This window comes from Cydia amplana, chromosome 3 (genome assembly GCF_948474715.1).
Source record: "Cydia amplana chromosome 3, ilCydAmpl1.1, whole genome shotgun sequence".
NCBI classification, from domain to species: Eukaryota; Metazoa; Arthropoda; class Insecta; order Lepidoptera; family Tortricidae; genus Cydia; species Cydia amplana.
In genome coordinates, this window is record NC_086071.1 from 22,138,317 (window position 1) to 22,157,586 (window position 19,270).

Genomic DNA, 19,270 nt, shown 5'->3' on the forward strand with positions numbered 1-19,270 from the left:
GTTTTCGTTTTTGAGGGTGTATTACAGGAAAATGGGGTAAATACCAACGTAAACATTTGTGTGTAACGCTTGTGTTTATTTTATCATGGTATGTTTCCTTTGGACACTCTTCAGTGTAACCTTTTGACATCATGTTATCGATAAAGGCACAATAATCTTTTTTGAGGTTAGACTCTCGAGCCATGCGCCTTTCCAAACCGTAGAACCTTGAAAGCGCTTGAGGATAACTGTCAGGTGTGTTTGGAATATCATTACGCCATAATAGACCTGCTTCAAACCTACCTGATGGCAAACGTTTGGCCGTGGATTCTAAAACCTCTAAAGCGTGTTTATCTTCATTAGAGTACACATTTTCAGACTTAGAAATACCTATGGCATCAAGGCGAAAATAATTTTTCACAAGTTCGTCCATGGTGGTGTCACTAGCACTATTTTTGCTTGAAATGTGATTTATAAAATAGACGGGTTTAGACCAAATGTTGGATTTGCCGTGTAATACCCAACCTAAAACTGTACGTGTGGCAATCGGATCGGTTTGGGCACCTTCCCTAAGCTCGCGGCAGATAGTGAGGTACCAATGTTCTGCACCAAGCAAGACTTTAGGTGTAGCTTCCGATATTGAAAGAACGTCCGCTAAATCAGCCAAGTGTGAATATTTCGTAATGTCGCCTTGGTTGACAGTTTGTGTGAACAGTGACAACGAGTTTACGGCCTTAGCGTTGTTAACCGTGAATGTTTCAGAACATTGTTTACCTTTTATAGAAAAGCTAACATGTTGGATGGGTCTGTGTACTGACATACCACAGGCTCCGTCAACTTTGATTGACTGCATGGGGCCAGTCGCTCCAATGTGGCGTGCCACCTCCCAGTCGATCATAGTTGACATGGAACCATCATCAAGTAACGCATATGTGTCATATTTTCCATGAGGTCCACTTATTTCAACCGGAATGACTCTTAAAAACACTTGAGATTCTGGACTTGACATTTCATCGTTTGAGTGTGATCCAGTGACGTTAGAAATTGTAACTGTTTTATCAATGTTTTTGTGTTCAATAACATCGTAGGAGGAAGACGGAGACTCTCTGGCAGCATTGACTACGTGAGGCGTCGCTGCTGAATGTAGCAATGGGTGATGAAAACGCTCGCACCCGTCGACACCACATCGACCGATTCTGCATGACTTCCACCGATGTGATTTAGATACCAGACACTTAGAACATATCTTTGCTTCACGCAACCAAATCCATTTGTCATCTAAAGTTAGCGACTTAAATTCCTCACACTCCGTAAGTTTATGTTTATTGTTACAGTAACGACATAGTTCGCTATTTGTGTTACGGACAGATGTCACATGTATGTTTTCACTTTGTGTAGGTTTGTGTCCAAAATTATTGTTGCCGACTGTACCATGTCGCCTACCTGACTCTGAAATAATGGCACCATTTCGCCTACCTAAACCTGAAGTAAAGGTGCCGGTTTGCCTACCTAACTCTGGCATAAATGTGCCAGACCGCCTACCTAAATCAGGCATAACAGTGCCAGGTCGTCGGGCGTAATCAGGTACTAAACCGTAACGATTGTGTTTTATAGCCTCAATATCAAGAAACTCAGACAGTAATTGAATTTTAGGCACAGATCGGTCACTTTTGTACGCAAATTCTTTCCACTGACTGTACAATATCGGTGTCAGTTTGGCTAACACACTATGAAACAGTTCTACCGAATAAATATGCTCTATCTGATCTAAGTTTCTAATTACTGCTATACAATTGCGCAATCTACAAGCAATGTTGTTAAGGTCTTTTTGATCAAAGCTTAGCTTTGGGAGATTCCGCACGAGAGTAATCTCGTGTAGCACGATCATTTCAGGGAGCGCGAACGTCTGCTCCAGCACGTCGAGCACTTGCTCGGGCCGCTCCGCCGTGTACAGCAACGACGACACACTCTCCAGGGCCTGGCCGCGCAGCGCACCGCTCAAACGCACAAGATTCTCTGTAGGCGTAAACAAATGTTGAGTATCGCGGTAAATACGTTTAAGCATTAACCATTCTGTTGTCTTACCGCTAAAAGGAGTAAGCTGTAATTTATGCGAGCACCTTTGAGAAATAAAATAAGGCTCGGGCCGATTTGACGGCAACTGACATTCTTTGTTATTTGAGTTGTCAAGCAACGGCATTGATGTCAATACCTTATTATTATTGCTCGTAGAGGTTTGCAATAAATTTGAATTGTCATTTATTGGTATTTGAAATGTCACAGGTTTTCTGTAGACATCGCGATGCATTTCATGATTTTCAGGATTATGACGTACCACTGAATTATCATGATTGCGATGCGACGCAATCATATCATTTGTGTTAGGCTTTTGACGTGTGGTATCTCGTTCTTGAGAGAAATATGGGTTGATACAGTTGTTTACATTATTTTGTTGTATATAACAAGGTTCTAAACCTAAGTTTCTCTCGCGAACGTGAACCGTAGTAGAGTCTGCGCCCGTAGGCGGGATATTTATTAGGGCCGCATCGGCGTTGTTGTCAGCGGGACGAGGGCCACTATGGCTGACGTCGCGGACCCACGATGCAGTACGTGAATAAGATTGACTGACCGTATGAGTGTTGGATCGTCCATCCACTTCTTGGGTTGCCAGTCTTGCCTCTATTTCGAGCTCTTCCACTTGCTTAGCTTGTTCGAAGAGCTTACGTTCGAAGTCAAGCCGCTGGCGTGCGACCTCCTGGTCGCGTTGTAGTTGCAGTAGCGCCTGCTCACGTTCAAATAGCTGCTGTTCACGCTCCAGGCTGCGACGCGCCAATTGGGCCTTCTCGTTCAACCTCAGTGCCTTTATTGTGGCTGATGAACGAGAAGATGACACACGCGACCTGTTACTGGGAGAAACAACATTAATGTGTTCAGCACTATTTACACGACACTGGCGAGGCGTCTCGGGGGCCTCGGGGCCTTTGGAGACGTAGGGTGCGGGCGTATCAGTGGTACCGGTCGTAACGGTGTCCAACTTTGTGGGCTGACCGGACCCACCCGCAGCCGACGCTCCGGGCTCCTCGGGACCTTTGAAAACGTGGGGTGCGGGCATAACAGTGGCACCGGCCGAAACGGTGTCCAATCTCGAGGACCGGCCGGCCCCACCCGCAGCCAACGCTCCTGAGTCCGAGCGCGTCTTGCCAGCACTTTTTGCTGGTGTGCTCAGCTGTTTCGTTTTAGAACGCGTGATCATGTTCCGCGAAGGACCAAAATGTCCCGGAATCCAGGACAATTTACACAATTCGATAGCTAAAATACGGGAGCAACGAAAAAGCCGGCATTCACACAGAGCATTTTACTGACAACTAAAAAACAAAAGTATTTTATAAAAAACGTGACAAATATTAATAGACAAAAAGGTATAATCATATAAAACCTATTTCGTCCTCGACACAAGAGGAAAACAAATAGTGACATTTTTGGTCTTCGCGACCGGTATTTTTGAGCGAACTAATATAAATCACACAGTGAAGTGTCTACTCTATCAAGTGCAAATAAGGACAATATACGCAAGCAAAAAATAATAAAAGTCAACACCATTATAATAATTTGTGTAAGATTTTCAGAAAAAAAAATACCATTGTGAAACAATTTGTCCACACTGTCATCAGCTCCGCCGGAAAAAAAAATTGTTGAGATAATCACCCATACAGAGGTATTAATTTCCACATGCTTTGTCAGTAGAGACATTAACTAAAATATAACACTTATAAATATTAACACTTATTCTAGTATAACTAAACTATCTTTACGAAACCATAATTCAATACATTCATTAACATTTAACATAGGTCCTTAATAGCTACGGGCAATTTCATCTCTCTTCAGGAATTCGTTAACAGACTAGAAGCATTCCTCTAGCAACCATATTGAGAGTTTTCTTTTCAGTTCCCTTAAGGACAAGTTTTTGAGACTATTCGGAAGAGCATTAAATAATCTGATGGCCATCGGATAACAACTGTTCTTAAATAATTTTGTTTTTATTCTAGGCAGGTGCAACGAATCTGGGTAACGAGTATTAAAACTCCACACATCACTCACTTTTTTTTAAAGTTTGGATTTGTCTTTACAAAAACACACATTTTCATAAATATACAGTGATGGCAATGTTAATAGTTTAAGCTCTTTGAATAAAGGTTTACAAGAAACATGTTGTTTTACGTCCGTCACAAATATTGGGTATGCATTGTTTTTGTGCGATAAAAAGTCTATTTATATGTACCGAGTTACCCCATATCAAAATCTAAGTATCGAGGAAATGTAGCCATGATATGCTTGAATAGCAGTTTGTCTATCTGTTACCTTAGTCAATCGCCAAAGAGCATAGGCAAAGCTGTTTGTTCTTCCACATACTTTGTCGATGTGCGATATCCAAGAGCACTTATCATCTAAAAGTATTCCAAGAAATGGCACTTGGTTATTCTCTACTAAAGTTTTACCATCATATTCAACTTTGCCATATATGTTGTGAAATTGCACATAAGTAGTTTTATTAATATTTACATTCAAATTATTAAATTTAAGCCATTTAATTATTGTATAAATAGTATTGTTTATATCATTATTATCATTATTTCTCTCTATTTATTTTTCATCACAAGTTAGGTTATTTATAATATGGATATAAAAGTAAAATATAAAAACACTTACAAAACAATAAAAAAAAATACATATAAACACATTATAAAAAACCTAACCTAGGGTGCCGCCAGCAGCGGGGCAAGGCCCAAGCTGCCGGTGGTCAGGGCTGCAGAGAGAGGAACCGGCGGACTATCCGCGCCGTGTCCAAGATCACCGCCTTCTGCATCTGGCCCTTGATCCAACCACCTAGCGAGAGTCTCTCAAGATGTTGATCGAGACTCTTCGCTATTAGACCGTTCACTGAAACGACTATCGGGACAATGATCGTCGAATCAACATCCCACATCGCGGTTATCTCGTGAGCCAAGTCATCATCATTATCATTATTATTATTATATAATTATCGTTAATATAAAGTAAGAAAAGTAATGGGCCTAAGATGCTTCCTTGCGGGACACCTACTCTATTATGTCAATTTTTTGATCTTACCGGACACAGTTCATTTTTATCGGATAGAGTGCTTATTTCAACATGTTGTATCCTATCGCAAAGATAACTTTTCAGCCATTCATGGGTTGTACCACGAAGACCAAAATAAAGGTGTTGACAATAAAACAGTTAAGAACCATCAGTTTATCGATCACGAAAGTATTGTACTTTCGTACAATACTTTCGTGATCGGTAAAAACTAGCCAAGACAAGTCCTTTATAATTACAGGATTTTCTACACAGCACAGAACTTGGCACCCATAATGATCTCAATTATTTTGTCGGCGAGTCAACAACGACACATATTGAACTTGGCTCTCATTTCACATTTATGTTTTTGTTGGGATCATATTAACTGGATAATGTTCCCTGCTGGTTCAAACATTTAACTAATGGAGGGTTGTGAGCAGGGCCGGATTAACCCTAAGTCAGAGTAGGCAACTGCCTATGGGCCCCGCCTCGGATAGGGGGCCCCGCCTCGGCTAGGGGGCCCCGGCGGCCCGCGCGCGCCGAAAACAATATTTGTTTCATATGGCCAAAATTCATAAATATTGTTTTTATTGTACCTAAATGTTTATACCTAATACCTACTTAATGTCCAATATCAGTTTCTCAGATACACAATCATTAGATGATTATGTAAATTATGTTATTTTATAGATTTAAAGTCTGTAATATCGAGCTCGATTTTCAGGCTCCCGAAGGCCTAATACCTCATCTCCGAATAACTCTTGCTTGTATTATTGTCGAGTAACATTTGACGATTGGTTCGTGTCAGAGCGCTGCTTTTTTCGGCGTCGTTTTTTAACAAATATAAACTTTGATTTAAGAAGCTTGGCCTTTTGCCTCGCATGAAAGCTCACCTCGCTGGTTATAAGTATGCTTCGGGCTTGTTAAGTAATGTGGAGATTGCTGAGCTCGACCTTCAGCCTCACTTTTTACCTCCATTTTTGGTTTGTCTTCCAAATATCCTCTTCTTCAGCTTAGCCTTGGGCCTCGCTGCGCCAAGCTCGGCCTGCGGCCTCGCTTTTTAATACAATGGACATTGGTTGGCGTCTATGCTCTAGCTGAGCTTATCCTGAAGCACGACTTTGACCTCGCATGAAAGCTCTGCTCACTGTGGAACTTCGGATTTTTAGGCCCGGCCCGGCCTTTTTAACACGCTTTCACAATTTTTTAACAAAAAATTTCGCGCTCGCTGCGCTCGCGTTTTTTTGCTGCTTTTCTGGTTGACCCTGTACTTACATGCTAACTTGACTGGTAAATGAATAGGAATTTAAACCTATGGAATATCTTTATTATTACGTTAATTTTAATCATGTGGCTCGGCGTATGGTATTATGGTCGGACAATCGCTGTTCAGCCTCGCACAATATTTAACTACCTATTGAGAAAAAAAGGGCTCTCCCCACACTTGACGCAAAAAGGAATCGGCAAAAACTGATAGAAAAAAGCTTTATGTCCACGCAATAAGAGCGAAAAAGACATCGCTTGGCATGTTCGGATCGGCTCAACCGACACCTGAAGGTTGAAATTAAAACCACAAACTTACTTCCCTGAACTGAAAAATGAACATTATGTATGCAGAATTGACTGTAAGGGCCTAAGGGGGCCCCGAGCATTGCACTGCCTAGGGGCCCCGACATGCTTAATCCGGCCCTGGTTGTGAGGAGTCCCAATTCAACTACTTTTAGTGATCTTGAGCCGATTAGCAGTAGGCACGCGTTAGTTTCGCGTAAGTAGTGACCATTCAAGAGCCTTTTCCCAGCGGGTATGGACTCTATGAAAATTGTGCTCCGGCACACATTAATTATTCCTCCGGGTCTTGCTGAGGAACTTCAACTTAACCTTTTCTCTATACCCCTTTATGTATAGACTTTTCTTTAGATATTCATGCTTTTTGTGATCCTAACAGCTTTATTAAAGACACCTCAAATAATCGAAATAAGTTTAACCTCCTAAGACCCTGCGTACAAATTTTTATACATATTCCAAAACATATTTTTAACTTTCATTGAGTAACTAAGGGTTCCAAATTCAAAAACAAAACAGATTAATGCTTCTGGGTCTCAGGTGGATAAATATTACCATCGGTAAATTTTAACATGTGCAAAATATTGGCTGTTTATTACGTTTATGTCCTGTTTTTATGCAACAAATAATACGCCGACTTATCGCCGACTACAAATGTGGCCGAATAGTTGGCTTTACCGACTAGTCAGCGATTTGTCGGTACATCCCTAGTCTGACACGCTCAACTAACTTCAAAAATCCCCTCTTGGGCTCCCCTACTATAGGTAGGTACTTAGAGGGTTATCTCTCACTGACACTAGTTACAGTATAGTCATAAATTGGCACATTGCTTCTAGTTTCTTACTTAATAGGTTGTACTTTGCAGATAGAGGAGCCCGAGGAACAGAACGATTTCTGGTATTATGTGGAGAGTAAAATGCTAGAATGGATGAAGTTGCCCATAAACATGGGCTTACTAAAACAACATCAAGCGTACCGAATTGCTGCAGCATGTAACCATGGTAAATATATTTTCACCACACCAATGCTGGTAAAGGCTCTCTTGATTGTTCAAAAACGGATAAGAAAGTTGCATTTTTATTCACATGTGAGGCAAAGTAATCAAATGCAAATTTGAAGTTGTTTTGTTATGTTTGCTGGTAGAACTTGACTTTTAAATGATCATTTTGGAGCGGTTAAACAACAACATTGCCCCCTTGTAAAACAAATTAACTATTCTCTAACAATAATAGCGCTTTCGCTGCTACTCCTACTGAAAGATATATAAGACTATCCCGTTCTGTCAGTTATCCCCACCTCTCATGCCCAATCCAGTTTAACACTAGATTCATGCCAATAAACTATTTCCCGCTATTTAAAAAAAGTTATGATTGGTCAATATAAGTTTTGATTGGCTATAATAAAATTATATGCGTCAAACCATGGTCAAATCTCTTGCGTGAGTTGCGCGGCGTTACAATATTTTGGCGTTGTCAAACCTTATAACTCTTATAAGGATGCTACGAACCATGAGGGAACCAATCCATATAATTATTACGTATTTTGACGCGTATTTATTGTTAAGCTTACGCATGTCTATACTTTATAAGTGTATATCGGTACATTCAATAGTTGAAATATAATATTAATGCGTAGTATGTATTTTTGAACAGTGTCGTCAGTACATACATACAGACTTTTATAAAATGCCAGTTAATAAGTTTCCCAATTTTCTTTAAAACACTTTTCGGTAGGTAGGTATCGTTAAAATAATATACAAAATCGTCACTTTAATCCGTGGCATCATTGCTGTGTTTATTGTGTTATAAGTATACTTGCGACAAATAACAAGATTAATTATAGTAATTATTGACACTATAATTAATCCGGGCATGACACAGAACGGGTTTTAGGTTAGGTAGTTTTAAGTAAGCATGTATGGGTAATGTGTATTTTTCGGTTTTTATTTTATTTTATTGTAATAGTAGTATATACAGGGTGCTTCCTGTAACAGGAGCAATAAATTAAACTAAAGGCTGTACTCCTCAAACTGACCAACATTTGTTCAGCAACTTTTAAAAATTATGAATCCTTTAGACTTCCTCTTTTTCATACAAAATAAATATTGCCTTCAATGTACGCTGACATCAGTGTGTTTGACGTTGCTTGTCACGCGTTAAACATAACAAAATTTGCAATACATTGCGTCTTAGAATAAACTTTAAAGTGTAATAAAAATCAAAACATGAGTTATTTTCAAAAGTTGCTGAACAAATGTTGGTCAGTTTGAGGAGTACAGCCTACAGTTTAATTTATTGCTCCTGTTACAGGAAGCACCCTGTATATGTCGAAGAGGGAGAAAGCTAAATGTGTGGGGCTATTGATAGCGGGTGGTGGGCATGGTACCTCGATGTATTACTTCACAGCCAAAATAGTAGGTATGCTACCAACGCATGAAATAAACATTCAGACTTGTTAACCATACTAGTGCCTACTATATTTCAGTACTAAATAATCACTTGAAATCGTTCAAATCTTTATTTTACAAATGTAAGCTTCTAATGGCACATAAGAAATCAAAATAACACTTGGAAATAAACACTTAGCTAAACGGTTAAAGAACGTCAGAATCTATAAGCTTTCAGAATAATCCTTCAGGTATAAGCATTCAGGAACGTAGCGAATTAGGCACGAGCTTGGCTAACGTCCGATCTCTAGCGCGATCCGATCAAGAAGAAGGAAGCCAGTTCCAGCGGCGGAGCCAACCGCTCCCGCCTCCAATTCAAGTTGGTAAACCTGCCTGACCAGTCTACCAACATAACGACAAAAATGGCCCACTCGTGCCTACGTTCACTCAAGATACACCTCTTGACGTTCCAAAGCCTTCTACCTGTCATCTTAGTTTAACAATACGCCAATAGATGGTGGCGTTATTCACTACGCAACTTTATTATTTCGTTACAAGCAAATAATACGTAGCCAAACATTGCTAATCGACTTTATACGGGCGTCTAACTATGAACTGTAATGCTGCAATACGTCTTTCTGGTGTCTCGCTCCGACATATATAAGTTTTTGACACTATATTAGTAAATATATATTTACATCCGGTGTCCTCACATGCCCTCTGTGTGTGTAAAACATATTATTGACTATTTACTGGAAAACAAATTCTAAGGTTGCGTTTTAAAAGCTAGGAACATCGGCTCAATTCTAACAATGCTTCTAAGATGTCACAGCGATACAATAATTACAATACCACCAATTTTGTGTTCCCAAGTTCTGTTAGTTTCCCAAAGGACCCTTTGGGAAAGTAGAATAAATTAAACAGGAAACAGTTTACCGGTAAGTTTGCACCGTAATTAATATTTTACATAAAAACAAACAATCGGAGTTGCTTGTTGCTTTAAAATTAAAATGAATAGCCAACTTACTCATAGACATGTTGCATAACGCTATCCCCATTCTGCCACCCCGTATTAGATTAAATTAGATGATTTATTTCATGAAAGACAATTACATAATAAGTTTGCACTGATGACAAAAATATAATCTAGAATTTCTATCATGATCGTCAAAATAAAAATGAAAATAATAACAAACAATACTAATGAAATAAAATTATAGCTCCAATAAGGATTGTCAACACAATTAGAAAAAGAGTAAGTAGGTAAATTCTTACAAATAAAAATATAAATATTAATGAAAAACTTAATAACACTTAAAAAATAAAAACTTATAAATAAAAAATTTGGCCTAGGTCGTGGTCGCTCGGTAGGGTACCCAGAAGTCTGGCCGCATTGCCCCGCTGGATGGCAATGCTGATCCGCTGGGCAAAATATTGGCCAGCCCTCTGGTCGCCAGAAGCCTCTATAAGGCGCTTTGAGAGCTCCTTATAGAGGCTACGTGCGCTAGGTCCCCACGGCCCCAGGGTTTCCACCCCAAACGCCGCAAATATGTAGCTACTACCTAGTGTCGCATATTTGCGGCGTTTGAGGCTTTCGGCTGAGGATGCCGCCGCACCAGCACCAACTTTGGTGCTTGGAATATGGGACGGCGCCAGGGTATCTACACAGGTAGCGTCCCAGACAAGTGGCCGACCCATACTCCAAGGCACCAGCGTCATTCCGTCAGGCCTCTTGCCATCTTCCCTGGCCAGACCGTTGGGCTCGAGGACCGACGGTATCTTGGCACTGACAATTGGGCCCTTCGGATGACGTCGTTGAGGCTGGCGTGGCGGGGGATCCTACCAGCGCTCCGGAAACAAGAGAGGCCATGGTGGCCCAGTATGTCCACCATGGCGCCGCATTGACAGCGGTGAGGCTGGTTAGCTGATGCCCCAAACGTAAGCTAGCTGCCAGGCGGAAGGTGGTATTATCTAGAAAAGTACCTATGTTTGGAGATGGTAGCGCCTGCAACCACAGACCCGACTCCCACTCCGCAGACGCAAGGAGACGAGCTCGGTCTGCCGAACTAGTTGACGTATGTAAAAGGTTATTCCGTACTAGTTGACAGAGCGGCTCGTCCCATTGCCTCTGCGAACAGGGATTGGCAGGCGGGTCTGTGTTGGGACAGGTTATAGACCAAACGTTCTTGGCCTCAGAGCAGTGTGCGGCCTCCATAGATCCAATGGAAGGATCTCGTGAACGGGTGCTGTTTGTGGAGACTGGTCTATTTAAGCTAACACGAGCTATTATATTTAGTTACTCTATTTTTGAGGATAATTACATGGACACAGACACACATCATTCGGTTCTCGTATGCTATTTTATTTTTATTGTCATTTTCTTACTTAATGAATGTTTTAATTAGGTATACAGGATTTTGACTCTTGGAGACCCTATACATCTCTAAGGATAATTTGATTAACTACTATATATTTGTAATCTTTTAGTTATGATGACACTTAGAGACATTTACATCTCTAAATAATTTTAGATTATAGTTTTGTGTTCTTTTTTTTCAATACTATTGTTATAGCGTTTTTTTTTTTGTAATTCGACATTTAGAGACTTTATACATCTCTATGTAATACTTTAGTTTGATTTTATATTTGCAGCTTAGAAAGTTGTATTTTATAATTGTAGATGTGTTTTTTTTTTGCTGTATGTAAATTCCATGTTGACGTGTAAAAGTGCCCTTGTGGCCTATTTGCTGAATAAATGTTGATGTTTGATGTTTGATGTTTGATCTAATATTTTCCCTATGAGGCTTTGAGCACCGTGCACCGAGGACAAGAACGCAAGTAGAGCAACACAAGAAATTTTGCGGATACCCAGGCCGCCGAACCTAATGGGTAGGCTAGCCTGGGTCCAAGATCTATGATTTATTTATTTATCCAATATAAATTTACAATGTCAAAACTTACGAGAATACAAGAACAGAAAAAGCGGCCAAGTGCGAGTCGGACTCGCCCATGAAGGGTTCCGTATTTAGGGGATTTATGACGTATTAAAAAAAAAACTACTTACTAGATCTCGTTCAAACCAATTTTCGGAGGAAGTTTGCATGGTAATGTAGATCATATATTATTTTTAGGTTTATCATTCTCTTATTTTAGAAGTTACAGGGGGGGACACACATTTTACCACTTTGGAAGTGTCTCTCGCGCAAACTATTCAGTTTAGAAAAAAATGATATTAGAAACCTCAATATCATTTTTGAAGAGCTATCCATAGATACCCCACACGTATGGGTTTGATGAAAAAAATGTTTTGAGTTTCAGTTCTAAGTATGGGGAACCCCCAAAATGTATTGTTTTTAGGGTTCCGTAGCCAAATGGCAAAAAACGGAACCCTTATAGATTCGTCATGTCTGTCTGTCTGTCTGTCTGTCTGTCCGTCTGTCTGTCCGTCCGTATGTCACAGCCACTTTTCTCCGAAACTATAAGAATTATACTGTTGAAACTTGGTAAGTAGATGTATTCTGTGAACCGCATTAAGATTTTCACACAAAAATAGAAAAAAAAAACAATAAATTTTTGGGGTTCCCCATACTTCGAACTGAAACTCAAATTTTTTTTTTTCATCAAACCCATACGTGTGGGGTATCTATGGATAGGTCTTCAAAAATGATATTGAGGTTTCTAATATCATTTTTTTCTAAACTGAATAGTTTGCGCGAGAGACACTTCCAAAGTGGTAAAATGTGTGTCCCCCCTCCCCCCGTAACTTCTAAAATAAGAGAATGATAAAACTAAAAAAAATATATGATGTACATTACCATGTAAACTTCCACCGAAAATTGGTTTGAACGAGATCTAGTAAGTAGTTTTTTTTTATACGTCATAAATCGCCTAAATACGGAACCCTTCATGGGCGAGTCCGACTCGCACTTGGCCGCTTTTTTCTATTTTTGTATGAAAATCTTAATGCGGTTCACAGAATACATCTACTTACCAAGTTTGAACAGTATAGTTCTTATAGTTTCGGAAAAAAGTGGCTGTGACATACGGACGGACAGACGGACAGACAGACAGACAGACATGACGAATCCATAAGGGTTCCGTTTTTTGCCATTTGGCTACGGAACCCTAAAAAACAAAAACAATGAATAAAAGTCAATTCATTTCGAATTGGAACAGTCGATAATAAGAGTAGGTATAAAATAATATCTCCCAATAAGAATCGTCAACACACAACATAATAGTAGTTTATGCAACAGTGATATAATAAGGGTTCTTAAAATTCAAGGGTCGAAGTTACAAAACGAGACGTAGTCGAGTTTTGTAAAAAAAGACCCGAGAATTTTAAGAACCAATTATGAGCTGTTGCATACATTACTTTTTCTATGACAGCTGCAGCAAAGAGATTATTAAAGAAAAAGAGTTATTATTAAAAAAAAAAGAGTTATTATTTTAAAAAAATTGAGTTATTATTTAAAAAAAAAGAGTTATTATTGTAAATGAAAACATACCTCTTTAAATCAAGATGATCGGAACTTGTATCTTTAAAAAAAATAAAGCAGTTGTATTATACTCATAAGATGACTGCTAGCAGTCATCTTATGAGCCTATAGACAAAGCATTCAAATGACATTGCTTTAGATATCACTGTCAGTCATTTAATTGACACATTTAAGTGCTGGAGTAGAAAAACAATATAAAAAATAATTTGGCCATGCCCGAGTCATAGCTCGTGACTTTTAGTGTACCGCACGCATCGTTATATTTTAGAGAGTTTGTTTGCTTGTTAGGGTTCCGTAGCCAAATGGCAAAAAACGGAACCCTTATAGATTCGTCATGTCTGTCTGTCTGTCTGTCCGTCTGTCCGTCTGTCCGTCTGTCTGTCCGTCCGTATGTCACAGCCACTTTTCTCCGAAACTATAAGAACTATACTGTTGAAACTTGGTAAGTAGATGTATTCTGTGAACCGCATTAAGATTTTCACACAAAAATAGAAAAAAAACAATAAATTTTTGGGGTTCCCCATACTTCGAACTGAAACTCAAAAATTTTTTTTTCATCAAACCCATACGTGTGGGGTATCTATGGATAGGTCTTCAAAAATGATATTGAGGTTTCTAATATCATTTTTTTCTAAACTGAATAGTTTGCGCGAGAGACACTTCCAAAGTGGTAAAATGTGTGTCCCCGCCCCTGTAATTTCTAAAATAAGAGAATGATAAAACTAAAAAAAATATATGATGTACATTACCATGTAAACTTCCACCGAAAATTGGTTTGAACGAGATCTAGTAAGTAGTTTTTTTTTATACGTCTTAAATCGCCTAAATACGGAACCCTTCATGGGCGAGTCCGACTCGCACTTGGCCGCTTTTTTTAGATACACATTTTTTGATACACTCAGCATGACCATGCTCTTGGCCGGTTTTTTAGCTTCTATACGTTTAATATTGTCTTCGGTTACCGCGATAGTTACTCATGAAATAAAACTATTAAAACGGATTATATCGCATAAGTATATTGAATTTATACTACATCAAGATAGACAAAAGTAAATAAATTCAATATAGGTACGCTATATAATCCGTTTATAATAGTTTTATTTCTACGTCTAATTTACCGTGTCGTTAAGAGATTATTATTTGCATAGCCTGCATTAAAAGTACATCGCGGGTTACGACGGTAATTTGTATTTTGGGAAAGTATCCTATGAAACTCAGCGACACATTCATCTTCGATGTAATCATTTGCAAGTAAATATATACGAAAAGCGAGCCATTGTATCCGACAACAACCTAGAAGATAATTTATCGCTAGTAGGTACCTATAAAACAAAATCGCTTCCCGCTGTCTGTCTGTATTGCTTAGATCTTTTAAACTACGCAACGGATTTTAATGCGGTTTTCTTTTGTTGGAGGTATTACCGGGTTGATGATGAAAACTGATACTTGTACTAATATTTTAACTTTATTCGTCTGCTACAAGCATAATAACAACCATTTTACAATAAATATTACAAGACGTCTTCACTGTAACTTGTCCGTACTCAAACTGGCCACTTGCCGTTGGTTACCGCCCTTTTTATAACAATTCAAGATGGCGGGAACCAGTGACAAGTAAGAGTCAATTGATACTCTTTCATAATCTAATCAGGAATAAAAGTAAGAATGACCAAAATATAAGCTACTAGCTGTTGCCCGCGACTTCGTACGCGTGGATTTGTATATTGGTGGTTATATATTCTACATTAGCTTAGAACATTATGCAGCAAGAGATTGCGGTAGGACGGTTAATCATTTCTTAATTATTAATATTATACAATGCATGAGACTTGTCTTTCACAACCTACTAAGTTTCAAGCCCCTAACTGAATAAAATTGTCCTCGATATAATCCCTCTAAACCCCCTTAGAAGATTTTCAGTAATAAAACCTACTACCTAACTACCTATTTACGAAGTTTCAAGTTCCTAGCTTTAAATACAATTTGCACCCTAAGACGAACTTTCATCCCCTTTTTAACCCCCTTAGGGGTTGAATTTCCAAAAACGTTGCAATTACTTTTTTTGTAATCGGCTATTATGCCTTTCTAAGAAGTTTCAAAGCATTTGTAATGGATTCAAACATTCAACCCCTGTTTAACCCTGTTAGGGGATGAATTATACAAAACGCTGAAATTTCTTTTCCTGTATTTTAATAATATCCCGAAAAACAAAGATTCAAGTCCCGCGTTCGAAAAAATGTTTGATATCCATACAAACTTTCAACCCCTTTTTCACCACTTTAGGGGATGAATATTCAATAACGCTGAAATTAGTTTTCTTGTATTTTAATAACATATATATTTACGAAGTTTCAAGTTCCTAGCTTAAAATAAAATTTGAACTCCATACAAAATTTCAACCCCTTTTTAACCCTGTTAGGGGATTTACAAAACGCTGAAATAACTTTCCCTGTCTTCTAATAATATCCCCAAATACAAAGATTCAAGTCCCGCACTTTCAAAAATATTTGATATACGTACAAATTTTCAACCCCATGTTTTACCACCTTGGGGGATGAATTTTTAAAAACGCTGAAATTTGTTTTCTTGTATCTTAATTCAATACCTTTTTGCAAAGTTTCAAGTTCCTAGCTTAAAATAAAATTTGCACCTTAAGACGAACTTTCATCCCCTTTTTAACCCCCTTAGGGGTTGAATTTCCAAACACGTTGCAATTACTTTTTTTTGTAATCGGCTATTATGCCTTTCTAAGAAGTTTCAAAGCATTTGTAATGGATTCAAACTTTCAACCCCTGTTTAACCCTGTTAGTGGATGAATTTTACAAAACGCTGAAATTACTTTTCCTGTATTTTAATAATATCCCGAAATACAAAGATTCAAGTCCCGCGTTCGAAAAAATGTTTGATATCCATACAAATTTTCAACCCTGTTAGGGGATTTACAAAACGCTGAAATAACTTTTCCTGTCTTCTAATAATATCCCCAAATACAAAGATTCAAGTCCCGCACTTTCAAAAATATTTGATATCCGTACAAATTTTCAACCCCATGTTTTACCACCTTGGGGAATGAATTTTTAAAAACGCTGAAATTTGTTTTCTTGTATCTTAATTCAATACCTTTTTGCAAAGTTACAAGTTCCTAACTTAAAATAAAATTTGTACCTTAAAACGAACTTTCATCGCCTTTTTAACCCCCTTAGGGGTTGAATTTCCAAAAGCGTTGCAATTACTTTTTTTTGTAATCGGCTATTATGCCTTTCTAAGAAGTTTCAAAGGATTTGTAATGGATTCAAACTTTCAACCCCTGTTTAACCCTGTTAGGGGATGAATTATACAAAACGCTGAAATTACTTTTCCTGTATTTTAATAATATCCCGAAATACAAAGATTCAAGTCCCGCGTTCGAAAAAATGTTTGATTTCCATACAAACTTTCAACCCCTTTTTCACCACTTTAGGGGATGAATATTCAAAAACGCTGAAATTACTTTTCTTGTATTTTAATAACATATATTTTTACGAAGTTTCAAGTTCCTAGCTTAAAATAAAGTTTGAACTCCATACAAACTTTCAACCCCTTTTTAACCCTGTTAGGGGATGAATTTTACAAAACGCTGAAATAACTTTCCCTGTCTTCTAATAATATCCCAAAATACAAAGATTCAAGTCCCACACTCTCAAAAATATTTGATATCCGTACAAATTTTCAACCCCATGTTTTACCACCTTGGGGGATGAATTTTTAAAAACGCTGAAATTTGTTTTCTTGTATCTTAATTCAATACCTTTTTGCAAAGTTTCAAGTTCCTAGCTTAAAATAAAATTTGCACCCTAAGACGAACTTTCATCCCCTTTTTAACCCCCTTAGGGGTTGAATTTCCAAACACGTTGCAATTACTTTTTTTTGTAATCGGCTATTATGCCTTTCTAAGAAGTTTCAAAGCATTTGTAATGGATTCAAACTTTCAACCCCTGTTTAACCCTGTTAGTGGATGAATTTTACAAAACGCTGAAATTACTTTTCCTGTATTTTAATAATATCCCGAAATACAAAGATTCAAGTCCCGCGTTCGAAAAAATGTTTGATATCCATACACATTTTCAACCCCTTTTTCACCACTTTAGGGGATGAATATTCAAAAACGCTGAAATTAGTTTTCTTGTATTTTAATAACATATATTTTTTTGAAGTTTCATGTTCCTAGCTTAAAATAAAATTTGAACGCCATACAAATTTTCAACCCCTTTTTAACCCTGTTAGGGGATGAATTTTACCAGACGCTGAAATAACTTTTCCTTTCTTCTAATAATATTCCCAAATACAAAGATTCAAGTCCCGCACTCTCAAAAATATTTGATATCCGTACAAATTTTCAACCCCATGTTTTATCACCTTGGGGGATGAATTATTAAAAACGCTGAAATTTGTTTTCTTGTATCTTAATTCAATACCTATTTGCAAAGTTTCAAGTTCCTAGCTTAAAATAAAATTTGCACCCTAAGACGAACTTTCATCCCCTTTTTAACCCCCTTAGGGGTTGAATTTCCAAAAACGTTGCAATTACTTTTTTTTGTTATCGGCTATTATGCCTTTCTAAGAAGTTTTAAAGCATTTGTAATGGATTCAAACTTTCAACCCCTGTTTAACCCTGTTAGGGGATGAATTTTACCAAAAGCTGAAATAACTTTTCCTGTATTTTAATAATATCCCGAAATACAAAGATTCAAGTCCCACACTCTCAAAAATATTTGATATCCGTACAAATTTTTAACCTCATGTTTTACCACCTTGTGGAATGAATTTTTAAAAACGCTGAAATTTGTTTTCTTGTATCTTAATTCAATACCTTTTTGCAAAGTTTCAAGTTCCTAGCTTAAAATAAAATTTGCACCCTAAGACGAACTTTCAACCCCTTTTTAACCCCTTTAGGGGTTGAATTTCCAAAAACGTTGCAATTACTTTTTTTTGTAATCGGCTATTATGCCTTTCTAAGAAGTTTCAAAGCATTTGTAATGGATTCAAACTTTCAACCCCTGTTTAACCCTGTTAGGGGATGAATTTTACCAAAAGCTGAAATAACTTTTCCTGTCTTCTAATAATATCCCGAAATACAAAGAGTCAAGTCCCGCACTCTCAAAAATATTTGATATCCGTACAAATTTTTAACCTCATGTTTTACCACCTTGGGGGATGAATTTTTAAAAACGCTGAAATTTGTTTTCTTGCATCTTAATTTAATACCTATTTGCAAAGTTTCAAGTTCCTAGCTTAAAATAAAATTTGCACCCTAAGACGAACTTTCATCCCCTTTTTAACCCCCTTAGGGGTTGAATTTCCAAAAACGTTGCAATTACTTTTTTTGTTATCGGCTATTATGCCTTTCTAAGAAGTTTTAAAGCATTTGTAATGGATTCAAACTTTCAACCCCTGTTTAACCCTGTTAGGGGATGAATTTTACAAAACGCTGAAATTACTTTTCCTGTATTTTAATAATATCCCCAAATACAAAGATTCAAGTCCCGTACTCTCAAAAAATCTCCGTACAAATTTTCAACCCCTTTTTTACCACCTTGGGGGATGAATTTTTAAAAACGCTGAAATGAGTTTTCTTGTTTTTTAATTTAATACCTTTTTACGAAGTTTCAAGGTCCTAGCTTCAAATAAAATTTGCACCCCAGGACAAAGTTTCATCCCCTTTTTTACCCCCTTAGAGGTTGAATTACCTAAAACGTCGCAATTA

At 37.8% G+C, this 19,270-nt stretch overlaps 1 long non-coding RNA gene across 1 annotated transcript in view; it reads right to left on the minus strand.

Annotated features, from left to right (window-relative positions):
* Nucleotides 1–12,061: 12,061 nt before the first annotated feature.
* Nucleotides 12,062–19,270, minus strand: part of LOC134662864 (uncharacterized) — a 91,089-nt gene continuing 83,880 nt past the window's right edge. The window contains exon 2 of the long non-coding RNA XR_010098096.1: nucleotides 12,062–12,348. This is a non-coding gene — a long non-coding RNA (uncharacterized LOC134662864). The remainder of the gene's footprint in view (nucleotides 12,349–19,270) is intronic.